The sequence below is a fragment of the Dreissena polymorpha genome, chromosome 4, assembly GCF_020536995.1.
Source record: "Dreissena polymorpha isolate Duluth1 chromosome 4, UMN_Dpol_1.0, whole genome shotgun sequence".
NCBI classification, from domain to species: domain Eukaryota; kingdom Metazoa; phylum Mollusca; class Bivalvia; order Myida; family Dreissenidae; genus Dreissena; species Dreissena polymorpha.
The window spans coordinates 43,231,983-43,250,127 of NC_068358.1; the positions used below are offsets into that span (position 1 = coordinate 43,231,983).

Sequence of the window (18,145 nt, forward strand, 5' to 3'; positions counted from 1 at the left end):
AACAGATGGTGTACAATGCCATTTGGCGCACATCATCCTCTTATCCATATATATACTCATACCAAGTTTCAATCAAATCCGCCAAAGCACTTCCAAGATATAATGTTTTTAACTTACGAACACGTCGCCTTTGAGTCGGCAAAGAAAAGCAGGTGTAATGTAACCCACAATCCAACTGCTTGTACGGGCTTTAGAATTGATCGACCTGCTCCGAATGACGTCATTTATTTGTGTTGCAGGGGGTCGGCGCATGTGCTTATTGAACTGTCAAATTTAACTCCACCTGGCAACTTAATTGATACGCGATTTTAGGGTTTAAACGAAGGTAAGTTTGAATGTCGTATACTTTTCTAGAAAAATGTAGTTTATTATATTGTGTTAATGTTTAAGTTTGCGTTTATTGTAACTGTCATTTAGCAATTATGTGTTAAACTTCTTCATTAGATGTATAGGCCTTTTCCTGTATTTGAATTTCATTGATGTAGACCGCAGTTCGGTTCTACTCATGCCATATTTCTGACTCATCGACTACTCCATGTATACAGTACAGTCTCGTCTAGGGCGTATATCTTTAGGTGATTAGATTCGTTCATCGTATTTCATTGTCAATCAATTATTTTCCAAATAACGTTATATTTAATAATATGCAGAAATTTACTCTTTAAAGCAGCTTCTTCAGCAAATTTTAGAAAGTTATGCTGCATTATATATGCATTTAATCCCACAGTGTACATGTAGCAACAAGATGCTGCACATATAATCATTCCATTACTTGTTCACCATGTTTGGAATATAAAAGACCCATGACTATATACCAATATAGTTTGGATTTTTTATTCCAATAAAAAAACATTTCAAGGTTTTTATTATGCTCCCTTAAAAAAAAAATTGGGGGGGATCATATAGTCGCCGCTTCGTCTGTCCGTCCGTGTGTCGGTCCGTCCGTGCACAATTTTGTCTGGGCTATTTCTTTGCAACTAATGACCGGAATTCAATTAAACTTTATGGGAAGCTTCATTACCAAGAGGAGATGTGCATATTATCAGCTGGTTCTGGACAGATGATTTTTTCACAGGGTTATGGCCCTTTGAAATTTTCCATTAACTGTACATATCGTGCAATTCTTGTCCGGGCTATTTCTCAGAAACTAATGACCGGAATTCTATGAAACTTTATGGGAAGCTTCACTACCAAGAAGAGATGTGCACATTATCAGCGGGTTCTGGTCTGATGATTTTTCTTAGAGTTATGGCCCTTTGAAATTTCCCATTAACTGTACATATAGTGCAATTCTTGTCCGGGCTATTTCTCAGCAACTAATGACCGGAATTCAATGAAACTTTATGGGAAGCTTCACTACCAAGAGGAGATGTGCATATTATCAGCCAGTTCTGGTCTGATGATTTCTCACAGAGTTACGGCCCTTTGAATGAAATTTTCCATTAACTGTACATATAGTGCAATTCTTGTTCGGGCTATTTCTCAGCAACTAATGACCGGAATTCAATGAAACTTTATGGGAAGCCCCACTACCAAGAGGAGATGTGCATATTATCAGCCGGTTCTGGTCGGATGATTTTTCACAGAGTTATGGCCCTTTGAAATTTTCCATTGTACATATAGTGCAATTCTTGTCCGAGCTATTTCTCAGCAACTTATCACGAGAATTCAATGAAACTTTATGGGAAGCTTCACTACCAAGAGGAGATGTGCATATTATCAGCCGGTTATGGTCGGATGATTTTTCATGAGTTATGGCCCTCTGAAATTTTCTATAAACTGTACATGTAGTGCAATTCTTGTCCTGGCTATTACTCCCCAACTACTGACTGGACTTTATTGAAGCTTTATGGGAAGCTTAACTACCTTGAGGAGATGCGCATGTTATTAGTGGGTTCTGGTTAGATGAGTTATGGCCCTTTAAAATTTTTAAGTTGCTAAACCATCCATTGTATTATTTTGTCCAAAGTTATGTCCCTCAAGATGTTTCCTTTAATCTGAATATGTAGTGCAATATTGTGACAAAAAAATACTTTTGGGAGCATCACCCGTCTCCGACGATTTCTTGTTTCCACAGGAATGGTATGAATAAATGTGATTTCCAAATATCTGAACATGCTCAAAGTCAATTTGTTGAACCCCTCAGTTTTTGGAGTTGATTTTGGAGGAAGGGGAATATCACAGGTGGTAAGCGTGTGGCTATGATATTAATTAGCAAAAAACATAATTTTAAATGAAAAATATTCAAATTATAACGAAAAAAACACAATTCTGAAAAACAAATTCACTATCAAATAATGAAATATACATATAGCAAGGTATTCAACTCAAAATGACCCAAAAACGGGGTGCATCGCATTGAACAGCCATATTAACTTCATCAATTGTGCAGCGATTTCAATGAACGCGGTCGTATTCAACGCAATGAATTTCTGGAAATGTACATATCTTGTAATATTTTTACAAATGCTGGTTCAAATTTTAAGAAATAACACAATAAACAACTTGTGTGACCTTCTCGTCTTGGTTTCATACATGAAGGGAATTTTCAGCCTAAAATTTAAGGGAGAACAGACTAAATCTCCTATTGAATTTAGAGAGAATTTAATATACAACTGACGGAAGACTGTAATAGTACTATAAATTGCAAATATATTTATAATTAGTCCCCTACCGGTAAAACCGGAGGGGACTTATGGTTTGCGCTCTGTGAGTCTTTCTGTTTGTCACACTTTTCTGGATGCTGCGATAACTTAAAAAGTTCTTCATATTTTTTTCATGAAACATGGACAGATGGCAATATGGAGATTAATTTATGCACGTCATTTCATTTTGTTCCTACGTCAAGAATTCTGGTTGCTATGGCAACAAATAGACTAGAAATATTGCTGAAAATGGTGGATCCTGCGATAACTTGAAAAGTTGTTTATATTATTTCATGAAACTTCAAACATGGATAGATGGCAATATGGAGATTATGCACATCATTTCATTTTGCTCCTATGACAATAATTCTGGTTGCTATGGCAACAAATAGACTAGAAATATTGCTGAAAATGGTGGAGTTTCACCGGTAGGGGACCTTTATTGCTTGGCAATAATCTTGTTTTACTTGTGATTTATAATTCGAAATGTCCAAATGCATGTTACATGCACATAAAACAGAAGCAGGGCTTTCAAGTTTTGAATATTTACTGAATATCAGTTTGTTTGCATCAAGAACTAGAAATGGCAGGGCAGAGGTCGACGCGTATCCCCAGGCCGCATGTTTGACACAGGGGCGCCCCAGGGTAATGGGGCCATGCATTGTTGAGATTGACCGTATTGTCATAAGAGATGTTCAGTGTAAATATGAAGTAATTCAATGTACAAATGAAGAAGTTTATGTAAAATAATCTAAACAAGGGACAAAATTGTCACAAAACCAGGTTTTCATTGTGAAAAAAAAATCTGATAAAGGGAGAAAACTCAAACTGAACTTTTGAAATGAACAAACAAAATTAACCCCCTTTGTAAGTTTGTTTTAAAAAAAATCTATTTTTAGTCGTGGCGACCTTGACATTGGAGATATTGACGTGATTCTTTCGTGCGACACACCGTCCCATGATGGTGAACAAATGTGCCAAATGATTTTAAAATCTCACAATGAATGACATAGTTATGGCCAGGACAAGCTCATTTATGGCCATTTTTGACCTTTGAACTCAAAGTGTGACCTTGACCTTGGAGATATCGACGTAATTATTTCGCGCGACACACCGTCCAATGATGGTGAACAAATGTGCCAAATGATTTTAAAATCTGACAATGAACGACATAGTTATGGCCAGGACAAGCTTGTTCCGCCCGCCCGCCCGCCAGCCAGCCAGCCAGCCTGCCCGCATTCGCCAATCTAATAACCAGTTTTTTCCTTCGGAAAACCTGGTTAAAAATGAGTGAAAATCTATACCCTTATTTCTCCTCCTCATCCTTCTCTCCTAACAAATCTAATAATGAATCAACTTCACTGTAGTCAATTATGTACATGTCATCCTAATTAGAATGACTTAAGAGATGACTGAACATGCTCTCTTATAGCCAATCTTGCTTCTGTTTTGGAAAAGTTATGATTTGAGGTTAAATGGTTGACTAAATAGTAGCGTCTCAGAAATTTTCTATCGCAATCTTGTACACAACAATGGATTTGTTGAATTTCATGTCTGTCTTTGATGTGCCTGTTCAAAGTCCATCTTGCTTTAAATTGTTTCTCACATTTTTTCCCCACTCACTTTGACAGATTTTCAGTATAAATGAGTCTAAAATTGTAATTGCACAAATTGAAAGTTTCAGCCCTTTTATAGATTCTTGAGGCTTTGTTCCATGAGTTTCTCATGCTTTTTATGCTTGACTGCATTCTATCTCTTCTCTCATATACAGGTGTCCCTTTGCGCCAATATTTTATAATCCCTTGTATAAACATTAGATTGAGCTAAACCATTTCACAGATGAGTTAACACAAACAATTGAATACTAAATACATCTCTGTGCCACTACTGTGTAACTCTATGCGCCACTTTGATTTATTTTATTTTTTTTTATATCATTTGGCAGGTTATTTACTTACCTCCCTTTAAAAATTATTACTTCCCTTGGATTTGTTTTTTTGACCTTTGACCTTGAAGGATGACCTTGACCTTAATTTTAACCACTCAAAATGTGCAGCTCCATGAGATACACATGCATGCCAAATATCAAGTTGCTATCATCAATATTGCAAAAGTTATGGCCAATGCACCATACCGGGGGGCATAAAAATAAGTGAAAATCTCTGACCCGGCCCCGCCCCAACCCCCATAACTTTTGACCCAGGGGTCAGATCAAAATTCCGTCGCTGTAAACGTCGCACATATGCTCATAGCTACCATGTTTGTGAGTTTCAAGGTTCTAGTGCTAATAGTGTAGGAGGAGCAGGTGGCCAGGACGGACAGACGCACATCAATACAATATCCCCACTTTTTCTCCGAAAAACGTGGGGATAATAAACACATGAATACTATTGGAACAGGTGAAAGTTAAGCTGATTTCCTCCTTTAGAATGCCAAGATCATCATGATTGCTTATTTATAGTTCAAAATGTTACTTGATGTCTTTATATACAAATTGTGGAACAGGGAGTATATGGTATTTAAATAGAAGGAATTTTGATGAACTGTTGTAGTAGGGAATTGGGTAATTTGATACAATGAGTTTTTATAAACTTGTGTTCAAGCGATAGGGTATTAAAAACAATGAGTTTTGATGAACTGTGAGAACAGGGGATAGGGTGTTTTAAACAAGGAGTTTTGATGAACTGTGAGAACTGAGGAAAGGGTATTTTAAACAAGGCGTTTTGATGAACTTTGAGAACTGAGGATAGGGTATTTAAAACAAGGCGTTTTGATGAACTGTGAGAACTAAGGATAGGGTATTTTAAACAAGGAGTTTTGATGAACTGTGAGAACTGAGGATAGGGTATTTTAAACAAGGAGTTTTGATGAACTGTGAGAACTGAGGATAGGGTATTTTAAACAAGGCGTTTTGATGAACTTTGAGAACTGAGGATAGGGTATTTAAAACAAGGAGTTTTGATGAACTGTGAGAACTAAGGATAGGGTATTTTAAACAAGGAGTTTTGATGAACTGTGAGAACAGAGGATAGGGTATTTTAAACAAGGAGTTTTGATGAACTGTGAGAACTGAGGATAGGGTATTTTAAACAAGGCGTTTTGATGAACTTTGAGAACTGAGGATAGGGTATTTAAAACAAGGCGTTTTGATGAACTGTGAGAACTAAGGATAGGGTATTTTAAACAAGAAGTTTTGATGTACTGTGAGAACTGAGGATAGGGTATTTTAAACAAGGAGTTTTGATGAACTGTGAGAACTGAGGATAGGGTTTTTTTAACAAGGAGTTTTTATGAACTGTGAGAACAGAGGGTAGGGTATTTTAAACAAGGAGTTTTGATGAACTGTGAGAACTGAGGAAAGGGTATTTTAAACAAGGAGTTTTGATGAACTGTGAGAACTGAGGATAGGGTATTTTAAACAAGGAGTTTTGATGAACTGTGAGAACTGAGGATAGCGTATTTTAAACAAGCTAGGTGTTTTGAAGAACTGTGAGAACTGAGGATAGGGTATTTTAAACAAGGCGTTTTGATGAACTGTGAAAACAGAGGATAGGGTATTTTAAACAAGGAGTTTTGATGTACTGTGAGAACTGAGGATAGGGTATTTTAAAGGAGTTTTGATGAACTGTTAGAACTGAGGATAGGGTATTTTAAACAAGGAGTTTTGATGAACTGTGAGAACTGAGGATAGGGTATTTTAAACAAGGAGTTTTGATGAACTGTGAGAACTGAGGATAGGGTATTTTAAACAAGGAGTTTTGATGAACTGTGAGAACAGAGGGTAGGGTTTTAAACAAGGAGTTTTGATGAACTGTGAGAACTGAGGAAAGGGTATTTTAAACAAGGCGTTTGATGAACTGTGAGAACTGAGGATAGGGTATTTTAAACAAGGAGTTTTTATGAACTGTGAGAACTGAGGATAGGGTATTTTAAACAAGGAGCATGATGAACTGTGAGAACAGAGGATTGGGTATTTTAAAAAAGGAGTTTTTATGAACTGTGAGAACTGAGGATAGGGTATTTTAAACAAGGAGTTTTGATGAGCTGTGAGAACTGAGGATAGGGTATTTTAATCAAGGAGTTTTTATGAACTGTGAGAACAAAGGATAGGATATTTTAAACAAGGTGTTTTGATGAACTGTGAGAACTGAGGATAGGGTATTTTAAACAAAGAGTTTTGATGAACTGTGAGAACTGAGGATAGGGTAATTTAAAAAGGAGACTGGAGTTTTTATGAACTGTAAGAACAGAGGATAGGGTAATTAAAACTAGGAGTTTTGATGAACTGTGAGAAAAGGGGTTAGGGTATTTTAAAAAGGTGTTTTGATGAACTGTTAGAACAGGGGATAGTGTATTAAAATAAAAGGAATTTTGGTGAACAGTGAGTACATAGGATAGGGTATATAAATATAAGGAGTTTGATGAACATGGGAGAGGGTACTCATTTATTTACAAGGAGTTTTGATGAACTGTGAGAACAGAGGATAGGATATTTAAAAGAAGAAGTTCAGTGGAAAGGGTATTTAAATTAAAGGAGTTTTGATGAACTGTGAGAACAAATTATTCTTGGGTATTTTCCTTCCATTAGATGTTTTCAGTATCTCACCCAGGTATTTTCTGACCATGTCAAATTGTTTCTGATTGGCATCGCATTGAAGTGCGGTGACTAGTATGTAATACGTTTTTTTTTCGCTTATAGGAGGAGAAGTTATTTTACGGATCAATGTATATATTTTTGTTATCAGAATATCTTGCATAGTGGTGATTTTTTGTGTAAATAAGTACTGAATTTGTGCCTATTACATTTACTACAACATTTATTGTCAATAATGCAAAGCTAATTCTATTAATTTATTACTGACCACAGGGACTGGGCAATAATAAAAGATCACAGGGACTGGGCAAATATGCGAACCGGTGAAACTTTCTGGTTTTGTATAAAAACAACATTCTTTGTTCCACTATCCTTGCAACCACCTAGTTACTAATAAAGGCGTTATAGAGCGCGAAGCGCGACACGTATTATTAACCAGGTTTTCCGAAGGAAAAAACTGGTTATTAGATTGGCGAATGCGGGCGGGCTGGCTGGCGGGCTGGCGGAATAAGCTTGTCCGGGCCATAACTATGTCGTTCATTGTCAGATTTTAAAATCATTTGGCACATTTGTTTACCATCATTGGACGGTGTGTCGCGCGAAATAATTACGTCGATATCTCCAAGGTCAAGGTCACACTTTGAGTTCAAAGGTCAAAAATGGCCATAAATGAGCTTGTCCGAGCCATAACTATGTCGTTCATCGTCAGATTTTAAAATCATTTGGCACATTTGTTCACCATCATTGGACGGTGTGTCGCGCGAAATAATTACGTCGATATCTCCAAGGTCAAGGTCACACTTTGAGTTCAAAGGTCAAAAATGGCCATAAATGAGCTTGTCCTGGCCATAACTATGTCATTCATTGTGAGATTTTAAAATCATTTGGCACATTTGTTCACCATCATGGGACGGTGTGTCCCACGAAAGAATCACGTCAATATCTCCAATGTCAAGGTCGCCACGACTAAAAATAGATTTAAAAAAAAAAAAACTTACAAAGGGGGTTAATTTTTTTTGGTCATTTCAAAAGTTCAGTTTGAGTTTTCTCCCTTTATCAGATTTTTTTTTCACAATGAAAACCTGGTTTTGTGACAATTTTGTCCCTTGTTAATTGTAATAATGAGTCTTGATAAAGGAAGCAGCCGCTTATCAATGAGGAGCACCATCACAGCACCCCAGTCTCATTACTATCAAGTCCTCCTACAGGTTTTTATGTCCCCCACTATAGTAGTGGGGGACATATTGTTTTTGCCCTGTCTGTTGGTTGGTTGGTCTGTTGGTTGGTTTGCGCCAACTTTAACATTTTGCAATAACTTTTGCTATATTGAAGATAGCAACTTCATATTTGGCATGCATGTGTATCTCATGAAGCTGCACATTTTGAGTGGTGAAAGGTCAAGGTCATCCTTCAAGGTCAGAGGTCAAATATATGTGGCCAAAATTGCTCATTTTATGAATACTTTTGCAATATTGAAGATAGCAACTTGATATTTGGCATGCATGTGTAGACATGGAGCTGCACATTTTGAGTGGTGAAAGGTCAAGGTCATCCTTCAAGGTCAGAGGTCAAATATATGTGGCCCAAATCGCTTATTTTATGAATACTTTTGCAATATTGAAGATAGCAACTTCATATTTTGCATGCATGTGTATCTCATGGAGCTGCACATTTTGAGTGGTGAAAGGTCAAGGTCATCCTTCAAGGTCAAATATATGGGTCAAAATTGCTCATGTAATGTCACTTCTGCAATATTGAAGCTAGCAATTTTATATTTGAAATGCGTGTGTATCTCAAGGAGCTGCACATTTTGAGTGGTGAAGGGTCAAGGTCATCTTTCAAGGTCAAACGTCATATAGGGGGACATTGTGTTTCAGAAACACATCTTGTTTTTTTAAGAACCACATATAAAAGGCCGCAGGCCTGACCCATATCTTGCCAGTGGTATGGACCCTTTTGTATGGACCTTTAACCCCGCTCACTATCCAGCGTTTAAACTTCCGGGTTTACATTTAAACTGACTATTAATAGCTTATTAATATCTTAGTTACAAGGTGATTTTTCAAGCGGTTCCGTAGTGTAGTGGCTACATGCTCGCTTCACATGTTAGAGGCCCAAGGTTCGAGCCCCAGTAGAATCAAATTATTATCCCCACGTTTTTTCGGAGAAAAAGTGGGGATATTGTATTGATGTGCGTTGTCCCTCCGTCCTGGCCACCTGCTCCTCCTACACTATTAGCACTAGAACCTTGAAACTTACATACACGGTAGCTATGAGCATATGTGCGACGGTGACAGTGACGGAATTTTGATCTGACCCCTGGGTCAAAAGTTATGGGGGTTGGGGCGGGCCGGGTCAGAGATTTTCACTCATTTTTTTATGTTATTTAACATTAACTTCTTCATTTCTGCACCGATTTACTTCAAATTGATACTGAGCCTCTCTTATGACACTAAGGTCAATCTCAACTATGCATGGCCCCATAACCAACCATGGGGCGCCCCAGCCACATAGACCAGGCTCACCCAAAATTGCCTTTTACTATAATTTCTTCATTTCTACACTGATTCACTTCAAATTGATACTGAACTTCTCTTATGACAATACGGTTAATCTCAGCTATGCTTGGCCCCATTACCAACCCTAGGGCACCCCACCCACATAGGCCACGCCCACCCAAAATTGCCTTTTACTATAATTTCTTCATTTCTACACCGATTCACTTCAAATTGATACTGAACCTCTCTTATGACAATACGGTCAATCTCAGCTATGCATGGCCCCATTACCAAATGCCCACCCAAAATTGCCTTTTACTATAATTTCTTCATTTCTACACCGATTCACTTCAAATTAATACTGAACCTCTCTTATGACAATACAGTTAATCTCAACTATGCATGGCCCCTTTACCAACCCTGGGGCGCCCCGCCCACATAGGCCACACCCACCCAAAATTGCCTTTTACTATAATTTCTTCATTTCTACACCGATTCACTTCAAATTGATACTGAACCTCTTTTATGACAATACAGTCAATCTCAACTATGCATGGCGCCATTACCAACCCTGGGGCACCCCGCCCACATAGGCCACGCCCACCCAAAATTGCCTTTTACTATAATTTCTTCATTTCTACACCGATTTACTTCAAATTGATACTGAACATCTCTTATGACAATACGGTCAATCTCAGCTATGCATGGCCCGATTACCAATCCTGGGGCGCCCCGCCCACATAGGCCACGCCCACCCAAAATTGCCTTTTACTTTAATTTCTTCATTTCTACACCGATTCACTTCAAATTGATACTGAGCCTCTCTTATGACAATACAGTTAATCTCAACTATGCATGGCCCCATTACCAACCCTGGGGTGCCCCTCCCACATAGGCCACGCCCACCCAAAATTGCCTTTTACTATAATTTCTTCATTTCTACACCAATTTACTTCAAATTAATACTGAACATCTCTTATGACAATACGGTCAATCTCAGCTATGCATGGCCCCATAACCAACCCTGTGGCGCTCCGCCCACAAAGGCCACGCCCACCCAAAATTGTGTTTTTCTATAATTTCTTCATTTCTACACCGATTTTCTTCAAATTGATACTGAATCTCTTATGACAATACAGTTAATCTCAACTATGCATGGCCCTATTACCAACCCTGGGGCGCCCCGCCCACATGGGCCACACCCACCCAAAATTGCCTTTTACTATAATTTCTTCATTTCTACACCGATTCACTTCAAATTGATACTGAACCTCTTTTATGACAATACAGTCAATCTCAACTATGCATGGCGCCATTACCAACCCTGGGGCGCCCGGCCCACATAGGCCACGCCCACCCAAAAATGCCTTTTACTATAATTTCTTCATTTCTACACCGATTTACTTCAAATTTATACTGAAGATCTCTTATGACAAAACGGTCAATCTCAACTATGTATGGCCCCATTACCAACCCTGGGGCGCCACGCCCATAATAGGCCACACCCACCCAAAATTGTCTTTTACTATAATTTCTTTATTTCTACACACCGATTCACTTCTAATTGATACTAAACTTCTCTTATGACAATACGGTCAATCTCAACTATGCATGGCCCCATTACAAACCCTGGGGCACCTCTTGGTCAAACATGTGGCGTGGGGATACGCGTCAGCCTCTGCAGCGCCATTTCTAGTTTTATTTGTGTTCTATGTTAACTTTTTGTTTTGATTTAGACATTTGAGTTTAAATAAAAATGCTGTTTTATTGTAACCATTTTTAGTTTACCTGTCACGAAGTGACATGGTGAGCTTATGTGACCGTGTGATGTCCGACGTCCGTATGTGCGTGCATGCGTGCGTGTGTGGGTACGTCAACAATTTGCTTGTGTAGACAGTAGAGGTCACGGTTTTCATCCAATCTTTATGAAATTTGGTCAGAATGTTTATCTTGATGAAATCTGGGTTGGGATTGTATTTGGGTCATCTGAGGTCAAAAACTCGGTCTCTAAGTCAAATAATAGAAAAACCTTGTGTAGACAACAGTGGTCGCAGTTTTCATCCAATCTTTATGAAATTTGGTCAGAATGTTTATCTTGATGGAATCTGGATTGGGATTGTATTTGGGTCATCTGAGGTCAAAAACTAGGTCACTAGGTCAAAAACTAGGTCAAATAATAGAAAAACCTTGTATAGACAATAGAGTTCGCAGTTTTCATCCAATCTTTAGGAAATTTGGTCAGAATGTTTATCTTGATGAAATCTGGGTTGTGATTGTATTTGGGTCATCTGGGGTCAAAAACTAGGTCACTAGGTCAAATAATAGAAAAACCTTGTGTAGACAATAGAGGTCACAGTTTTCATCCAATCTTTATGAAATTTGGTCAGATTGTTAATCTTGATGAAATCTGGGTTGTGATTGTATTTGGGTCATCTGGGGTCAAAAACTAAGTCACTAGGTAAAAAAACTAGGTCAAATAATAGAAAAACCTTGTGTAGACAATAGAGGTCACAGTTTTCATCCAATGTTTATGAAATTTGGTCAGAATGTTTATCTTGATAAAAACTGGGTTGAGATTGTATTTGGGTCATCTGGGATCAAAAACTAGGTCACTAGGTCAAATTATAGAAAAACCTTGTGTAGACAATAGAGGTCACAGTTTTCATCCAATCTTTATGAAATTTGGTCAGATTGTTAATCTTGATGAAATCTGGGTTGTGATTGTATTTGGGTCATCTGGGGTCAAAAACTAAGTCACTAGGTAAAAAAACTAGGTCAAATAATAGAAAAACCTTGTGTAGACAATAGAGGTCACAGTTTTCATCCAATGTTTATGAAATTTGGTCAGAATGTTTATCTTGATAAAAACTGGGTTGAGATTGTATTTGGGTCATCTGGGATCAAAAACTAGGTCACTAGGTCAAATTATAGAAAAACCTTGTGTAGACAATAGAGGTCACAGTTTTCATCAAATCTTCATGAAATTTGGTCAGAATGTTTGTCTTGAATAAATATGGGTTGGGATTGTATTTGGGTCATCTGGGGTCAAAAACTAGGTCACTAGGTCAAATAATAGAAAAACCTTGTGTAGGCAATAGAGGTCACAGTTTTCATCCAATCTTTATAAAATTTGATCAGCATGTTTATATTGATAAAATCTGAGTTGGGATTGTATTTGGGTCACCTGGGGTCAAAAACTAGGTCAATAGGTCAAATATTAGAAAAACCTTGTGTAGACAATAGAGGTCACAGTTTTCATCCAATATCTTTATGAAATTTGGTCAGAATGTTAATCTTGATGAAATCTGGGTTGGGATTGTATTTGGTTAGTCAGGTGAGCAATTCAGTGCCATCACGGCCCTCTTGTTTGTTTTTATTATGCCCATGAAATATATGTGTGAGAGAGTGGAGGGGTTTGTTAACACATTAAAACTTTTACAGTGTTTTCATATCAATGAGTACTCGACCCCTATCGTAAATGAGCAACGTAAGAATAAGTTCAGAATCATCACCCCTTGTAGTTGAAAAAAATATGAAATTACGCTTACAAGATGAAGCAGATTTTTTAAAACCTACACAGTTCTGTTCCATTAATGAAAACTGCACACTGATGCCAGTAAAAAAAAGGAAACCAATGTAAATAAAATGAACTATGAAATATTTGGGGGTTACAACACGAAATCATAAATAATGGTTATTTGGGGGTTATAACACAACATCATAGATAATGGTTATTTGGAGGTTATAACACAAAATCATAGATAATGGGTATACCAGTATCATACAACGTGCTCATGGTGAGCTTTTGTGATCGCCTTTTGTCCGTCGTCCGTTGTGCGACGTCAACATTTGCCTTGTTCACTCTCTAGAGGCCACATTTATTGTCCAATCTTTATGAAATTTGGTCAGAAGATTGGTCTCAATGATATCTTGGATGAGTTCGAAAATGGTTACGTTTGCTTGAAAAACATGGCTGCCAAGGGGCGGGGCATTTTTCCTTATATGGCTATATATGGCTATAGTAAAATCTTGTTAACACTCTAGAGGCCACATTTATTGTCTGATCTTCATGAAACTTGGTCAGAAGATTCATCCCAATAATATCTTGGACGAGTTCGAAAATGATGCCGGTTGGTTGAAAAACATGGCTGCCAGGGGGCTGGGCATTTTTCCTTATATGGCTATAGTAAAACCTTGTTAACACTCTAGAGGCCACATTTATTTTCAGATCTTCATGAAACTTGCTCAGAAGATTTGTCCCACTGATATCTTTGGTGAGTTCAAAAATGATTTGCCTTTGCTTGAAAAACATGGCTGCCAAGGGGCAGGCATTTTTCCTTATATGGCTTAATATGGCTATAGTAAAACTCTAGAGGCCACATTTATTGTCCAATCTTAATGAAACTTGGTCAGAAGATTCATCCCAATCATATCTTGGATGATTTCGAAAATGATGCCGGTTGGTTGAAAAACATGGCCGCCAGGGGCGGGGCATTTTTCCTTATATGGCTATAGTAAAACCTTGTTTACACTCTAGAGGCCACATTTATTGTCCAATCTTGATGAAATATGGTCAGAAGATTTGTCTTAATGATATCTTGGATGAGTTCGAAAATGGTTACGTTTGCTTGAATAACATGGCCGCCAAGGGGCGGGGCATTTTTCCTTATATGGCTATGAAGGCTATAGTAAAATCTTGTTAACACTTGTCAGAAGATTCATCCCAATAATATCTTGGACGAGTTAAAAAATGATGCCGGTTGGTTAAAAAACATGGCCACCACAGGGGCTATTTTCCTTATATGGCAGGCCTTTTCTGCTCCATTTTTGGAAAATGCCACACTGGAATTTTGGGAATTTCGCGTCGTGAAAAAAACCCATTTTGGGAAAAAAAATAATCGCAAAACTGGCTCAATTGGGAAAAATCATCGCATTAGCCGTTAACTGGTTAATAACAACTATTTTGATAACATATTATTTAAATTTTACAAAATATTATGAACATGTGTGACAAGTGGAGGGTTTTTTATCTGATTTTGGGGAAAGAGCCTGGCCTTTTTTGAAGAGAAAAAAATCGCGCAAAAACGCCGGATTTGGGGTAAAATAAGGAAATTCTTAAATAATCAATTTAACATATGTCACTGGTTTTTAAAACAAATTCGAGGCAACAGATTATTTAAGTATGCAATATGTTTCTATTTTCTACACTGGATCAGGTTAACTTATATATTTAAAGGTATAAAAAATAATAATATGTAATTGGGATTTTTTTTTTCAATTGGGATAAAAACAACCAGATTTTCCTTGGGAATGGGGCCGAAATTTGAACCCGTGGCATAGGGCGGAAAAGGCCTGTATGGCTATAGTAAAACCTTGTTAACACTCTAGAGGTCACATTTATTTCGGATCATCATGAAACTTGCTCAGAAGATTTGTCCCAATGATATCTTGGATAAGTTCGAAAATGGTTTTGGTTGCTTTAAAAACATGGCCACCAGGGGCGTGGCATTTTTCCTTATATGGCTATAGTAAAACCTTGTTAACACTCTAAGGGCCACATTTATTGTCCAATCTTCATGAAATTTGGTCAGAAGATTGGTCTCAATGATATCTTGGATGAGTTCGAAAATAATTATGTTTGCTTGAAAAAAATAGCTTCCAAGGGGCTGGGCAATTTTCCTTATATGGCTATAGTAAAATCTTGTTAACACTCTAGAGGCCACATTTACTGTCCGATCTTCATGAAACTTGGTCAGAAGATTCATCCGGATAATATTTTGGATGATTTCAAAAATGATGCCGGTTGGTTGAAAAACATGGCTGCCAGGGGCGGGGCATTTTTCCTTATATGGCTATAGTAAAACCTTGTTAACACTCTAGAGGCAACAATTATTTTCCGATCTTCATGAAACTCAGTCAGAAGATTTGTCCCAATAATATCTTGTTATCTGAGGTGAGAGACCTTGGGCCTTTCAGGCCCTCTTGTTTTCTTTTTTGTTTAAAATAATCGGCCAATATATTAATATTTACAGTAGAAAACAATCGTTCCATGTAACTTCATTGAGTGCCTTTTACACTGAAATTCCCGATGCCCTTTGATGCTTTGCATAAATACTTGATATCTTGTCTTCATTTTAATTGCAGAGTCACTTTCTTAGATATTCATGGATTTGAACTAACTGTTTTTCAGGACAAAGCCATCAAATTTCCACTTAACTCTATTTGAGTTAACTTTCACTTTGTCTATCTTCAATTTTTTTCTGATTATGGACTTATGGAATAATTTGGCTTAAATGTTAAAGTCTTTAACAGGCATGGTTTAATTGATATTACAGCTATGACCAGTTCAGACAGGAAGCAATTCTGATACAACTTTGTAAAATATTAATTTTTGAAGGTATGTAATGGCAATAATTATGGTCATATTGGAGGAATGGGCGACAACTATGGTATGAAAATAGTTTTTTTTTTAGAACTCTTACATGCGTCTTGCCAATCCATTTCTTGACAACTTCATTATAAACAAATTTAAAAAAAAGAATAATAGCAGTAAAGTTGTTATGTTATCAAAAATAACTATCAATAAACTGTTGTATAGATGCATTTTTATTATAGATTTAAGCTGTTATCACACAGTAGTAAGTTTCACAAAGTAATAAACAGAATGGCCTTAAATAAAGTTACATTTAATAGGTGACATTAATCTACTATTATTATGATTGCACTTTTTGGTAATATGATGCAATATTGTTAGTGTGAAGTCATAGTTCATTTAAAATGAACAAATTGTATATATTGGCAAGAAGAATCCATTCCTTAAACATCAACAAAAGCAATCAGTGTTCATTTCCACTCACAGAATGATTGTTGTTATGAATGAAAATATTTTGCTTCAGAATTCCTGTTTATTTTCCCAGTGATAAAATCATGTTAGGAGTTCACATTAATTTTTGAAAGAACAAAACCTGTAGACTAAAATAAGACTGCAGCCAGAACATGATAACTTATCTATAGTTATACATGTATGTTTATATATCTCTTGCATAATACACTTGAAAACAAATAAGCATTATACAATAATACAAATAATAATAATAATACACACGATACTAATGATAATATAATACTAAAAATGATAAATATGATAATAATGATAATAATTAATCTATTAAATTAATAAAATGATGATGATAATAATATTAAAAATGGAAAAAATAATAGTAAAATAATAAACCTTAGAAAAGGTAATGCAGCTTTAAAATTGTGTAATCATCAAGTACTATATTTTTAATCCTATGACGCAGCTTTATTTTGCATTTGTTTGATTAAAGTTTTTATTGCTGTCTTTTAACACTCCTGTATGTTTCAATCATATTAGCACAGTGCGCAAAAACTAGACCAGAGATCTCCCGACGATTTTCACCTTAATACAATGCGTTCCTTAAATTGTGGGAAATGTAGTTCTGCAATAGATTTGATTGTGATTTTTTATAGATGAATATGGACCGTATAAATATATGTTTAAGCTCCTGTATTAAATGGAAATAAAAGTATTGTGCTCATACAAAAGTAATGTGAGTAATTAAAGACCAAAAGTACTAGCTTTTAATTGGCTGTTCATTTTCAATTAAAAGATTTCACATAAATATTGTCATTGCAATATTAAGCTGTGAAAGATGAAGAGAAAAAGGCATGGCAAACTTGTCTGTAATATCCTTAGAGTTGTACTTTATTTATTAAGTTTGTTGACAATCTCTAAACAACAACACCTTATAGACATTTATACTTGAAAAAAAGTGATAAAAATAATCTTTGGAACATTTCCATGTGCTCCACGTTTTTTGTATTACCGATGCAAGGTATTTCTGACAAATGAATTTATTTTAGAATCATTAAAGGGATATTAATTGAAGGGATGAATTATATTATAACAAAAATATATTTACAAGCTATCTTCATCTCAAATGTAATTTTTAGTATATATATATGTCTGATTTACTTTCAGTTAAATAATCAAATTGATAAGATTACATTTTAAATTATGTGCAATTGAATATTGAGTTTCATGTTTTTAGAAAAGCAGTGTCAGTGTATTGTATCCAATAAGTGTATTTGCCAAATTAATTTCTAGCTTATTTGTCATAATAATCTTTTATATATTCAGCTTTTTCATCTTCTTTTTGGGAATCGTACTGGTCTAATTGGGAAAGCAAGTATCGTTTTCAGGATAATTGGGAATTTGTATCAATCTGTTCAAAGATATTCAAACTTGGATTGAAAAATTGTAGAACAATTAGATGCTTAATTCCATTAACATGTTTAAATGTCAGACAATCATGTTTTAAAAATCAATATCTCTTGGCTGCATACCCCTGGTAGATAATAAATGGATTTTTAACCAGGTTTTC

General features: G+C 36.3%; 1 protein-coding gene across 1 annotated transcript in view; it reads left to right on the forward strand.

Annotated features, from left to right (window-relative positions):
• Nucleotides 1–217: 217 nt before the first annotated feature.
• The window catches only part of LOC127879241 (zinc finger protein GLIS2-like), a 34,764-nt gene continuing 16,836 nt past the window's right edge, over nucleotides 218–18,145 (forward strand). The window contains exon 1 of the mRNA XM_052425994.1: nucleotides 218–325. The gene's annotated coding sequence lies outside the window, so the exon portion shown is untranslated. The remainder of the gene's footprint in view (nucleotides 326–18,145) is intronic.